The sequence below is a fragment of the Bison bison genome, unplaced genomic scaffold (assembly GCF_000754665.1).
Source record: "Bison bison bison isolate TAMUID 2011002044 unplaced genomic scaffold, Bison_UMD1.0 scf7180017864490, whole genome shotgun sequence".
NCBI classification, from domain to species: Eukaryota; Metazoa; Chordata; class Mammalia; order Artiodactyla; family Bovidae; genus Bison; species Bison bison.
In genome coordinates, this window is record NW_011495049.1 from 4627576 (window position 1) to 4631620 (window position 4045).

Consider the following 4045-nt stretch of genomic DNA (forward strand, 5'->3'; position numbering starts at 1 on the left):
GTGTTCTCACTGAATTCCTGCAGGCACAAGTGTGCCAAGTGTGTCCTCTCTTGCTTTTCTTCTCTCTCTCTCTCTCTCTTTCCCTCTCCCTCTTTCCACCACCCTTTGTCCATCTCTCTCTCTCCTCACTTGGTCCCTCACTGTCACTCTCTCTCTCCATTGTGTTCTCATCATTTCTTAAATGTTTTCACACTGAATTGCAAATATTTGGGAGCACATTTGCCTTCTCTCCTAACCAGTGATTCTCAATCAGGATGGTTTTTTCTCCCAGGAACATTTAACAGTGTCACATCTGGAGGATGTAGGGCTTTTGTAATCTAGTACTGAGTAGAGGCCAGGGATGCTGCTAAACATCTCATAATGCATACAACAACCTCCCACAACTAAGAAGTATGTATCTTATAATGTCAGCCATGCTGAGGTTGAAAAATTCTGCACTAGACTCCGAACTCTTTGAAGGCAAGGGAATGTATCTGAATTCACTGCTAAATTTTTTTGAATCTCCAGGGTTTAACAAGGCTTGGCCTATCTATGTTCAGATAATGTTTGATAAATGAATAAATGGATGACTGAATGACTGGTTGGTGGATGGATGAATGAGCAGACAGACAGATGAATCAGTTGATCAATCTAGGACCATTTTTCAGCCCTATAAATTCTTGGCAACCTTTTCTTTCCAAGTCAGAATTGCTATTTATTATCCGAATTACAGAGTAATCAAGTCACCAGCCAAGATGTTGACCTGACTGGCTCTCATTTTGAGCAAGCACTTGACCACAGTTCTTGAGACATTTACTCTCAGCAAATATTACTCACCCTCATCTGGTTGTTTGAAAACTAGGTCATTTGTATGCTTTCCCTTTGTGCTGATCATCTGTATTACTGTATCTGTAATCTGTGTTTTATCACCTGTATTACTCTTGTCATGCTTCTCATAACTGCATTATTCTCTCAAGCTGTTGAAGAGTCTGATGTGACTCTCACTTTAAAAACCCACTGAAGGGATTGCTCTCTGGCTGGGTTTGTCCTAGGCAGTAGGACTTGGTCATACTCTTCAAGGTAGAAAACAAATGCATTTTCTTTTGGTCAGTCTCAACAACTTAATCTTTTAATCAACTGCCTGTATATGTATGTATTTATGTGTGTGTGTGTGTGTGTGTGTGTGTGTGTGTGTGTGTCTTTAGAAACTAATCGCCAGTCCAGGTTCGTTGCAGGATACAGGAAGCTTGGGGCTGGTGCACTGGGATGACCCAGAGGGATGGTATGGGGAGGGAGGTGGGAAGGGTGGTTCAGGATTGGGAACATGTGTACACCCGTGGCAGATTCATGTTGATGTATGGCAAAACCAATACAATATTGTAAAGTAATTAGCCTCCAATTAAAATAAATAAATTTAAATTAAAAAAAATAACCAAGCACATCAACTGCCTTGTGTGTGTATATGTGTTTATGTGTGTATGTACGTGTGTGTGTGTGTGTGTGGCTTTTAAAATAATCAGCATATCTAGAGAACTTCACTTTCACTTTTCACTTTCATGCATTGGAGAAGGAAATGGCAACCCACTCCAGTGTTCTTTCCTGGAGGATCCCAGGGATGGGAGCACCTGGTGGGCTGCCGTCTATGGGGTCGCACAGAGTCGGACACGCCTGAAGTGACTTAGCAGCAGCAACAGCAGCAGCAGAGATGAGAATATATTACTTCGCTTTGTCTGAGAAGGTTCCCCAAATGAAAGCTATCCAAATGTTATGACGTTTTTACACCTCTTTTTATTATTTCTGCATTTGCTACAGCTAGTACTTATGGATTTTAGGTAAAAGAGTATGTGAGTTGCATGTGATTTTTCTGTTGGCCTCTGAAGTGGTTTCCATCTATGCACGTCTTCACTGCATTATGAGCTGGCTCTGGTCAATGAATGCAGTGACAACATCCAATACTTGAGTTGGTACCCTTCCTTTCAGGTTGGTTCTACTATTTAAAACAACATAAAGGATCTTTGTTTATTTTTGGATTTAAGCTTTAAATAAAAACAGTAGTGTACAATACACAAACATATATACACTTCATTGGAAATAAAGGAATCACCAGGAATTATTTAGAGTGCTTGAAATTTTTACTACTGAGTAAAAAGGCTAGGGGGAAATCTCCTAGAAGGGAACCTATGTTTAGATTGACAAAACATGAATTAATTACATTGAACATAAATTTTTAAAAAGAAGATGAAGGAAAAAATTAGAGTTTAGATATCTTGACAGATTTATACTTCCTTTATCTGGCATGCTTTTTATTCCATTGTGAGATATAGTATTAATGAACTGTTGCATGAAAATGCAAACGTATTATTTAAAGGACAAAGTTAAATGATCACTTGTACCCACTACAAGGCTAAAAAATAAACATTATCATATCTGAAACATCATTATGTGCTTCTTGAATTTACACCTTTCTTCTCTGTCTCCCATAGTAACTGCCATCCTGAGTTTTATATTATTTCTTTGCTTTTGTTTGTAGTTTTTACCTCATGTATGTATGCTTCAATAAACAGTATATTGTTTAGTTTTATCTGCTTTTAAAAATACATTAAACCATATAGTATATTTTCTTCTGTCTTAATTCCTTCACTCACTATTGTATCTTTGAGACCTGTCACTGTTAAGATGTAGTTCTAGGTCATTATCTCATTGTGTGAATACACAACTTACTCATTTCACTTAGGATGAAGATTTGAATTGATGATTCTTTTCTTTCCCTTATAGAGACAGTGCTACTATAAATATTTTGAACAATATATTCTGGTGTACTTTTGCAATATTTTCTCGAGGATACATGTTTAATAATAAAGTGGTCATATTGTAGATTATATACAGCGCTTCCCAGGTGGCACATTGTAAACAATCTGCCTGCCAAGCAAACTCGAAGGTTTAATCTCTGGATCAGAAAGATACCCTGGGGAAGAAAATGGCAACCACTCCAGTATTCTTGCCTGAAAAATCCCATGGACAGAAGGAGCCTGGTGGGCTACAGTCCATAGGGTTGCAGAGTCGGACATGACTTAGCAACTACACAACAACAATAATATATATACCTGTTGTAAGTCAGAATATATTGGATGCGCCAGATATGTAATTAAATAACAACAGCAGCAGCAATTATCAGCGGCTCACACCAGCAAAGGCTGATTGTGTTCTCTAGTTGCACGTGTATTATTTGTGGTTTGGGCATCTTCGATGTGTCTTCAGTCTAAGACCAGCTTCAAAGAGAAGCCCCAAGTGGTAACACTGCCAGAGTTGTGCCAGAGGGGAAAGACCACAATACACAACAACCAGGAAGTGAAAGCTTCTACTCAGAAGTGATATACATCCCTCCCATTCATGTTTTATATACTAAAGTAGGTCACATGGCCTAATAAGAATTCTACAGGGTGGGATTTAAAATCCATGGAGGGGCACTGCATTTGGTGACAGCGTGGATTCCCTGGTGGCTCAGACAGTAAAGAATCTGCCTGCAGTGTGGGAAATCTGGGTTTGATACCTGGGTTGGGAAGATCCCCTGAAGAAGGGAATGGCTACCCACCTCCAGTATTCTTGCCTGAAGGAATCCATGGACAGAGGAGCCTGGCTACAGTCTATGAGGTTGCAAAGAGTCAGACACACCTGAGTGACTAACCCTTTCACTTTGGCCTTCCCAGATGGCACTAGTTGGAAAGCACCTGCCTGCAAATCCATGAAGAAATAAAGAATCACAGGTTCAGTCCCTGGTTCAGCAAGATCACTGGAGAAAGGCATGGCAACCTACTCCAGTATCTTTGCCTGGAAAATCCCATGGACAGAGGAGCCTGGCAGGATACAGCCCAGAAGGTCGCAAAGAGTTGAACGCAACTGAGGCAACTTAGCACAAGCACACACAATACAGGCTCCCACAGTGTGTATTTAACTTTACGAGTAATATCAAAGTATTTTCAGAGTGCTTGCGTCAAATTGCACTTCCTTGCATCAAATTGCACTTCCACCAACAGGATCAGAATTCTTTTGTCCACATCCTCACCAA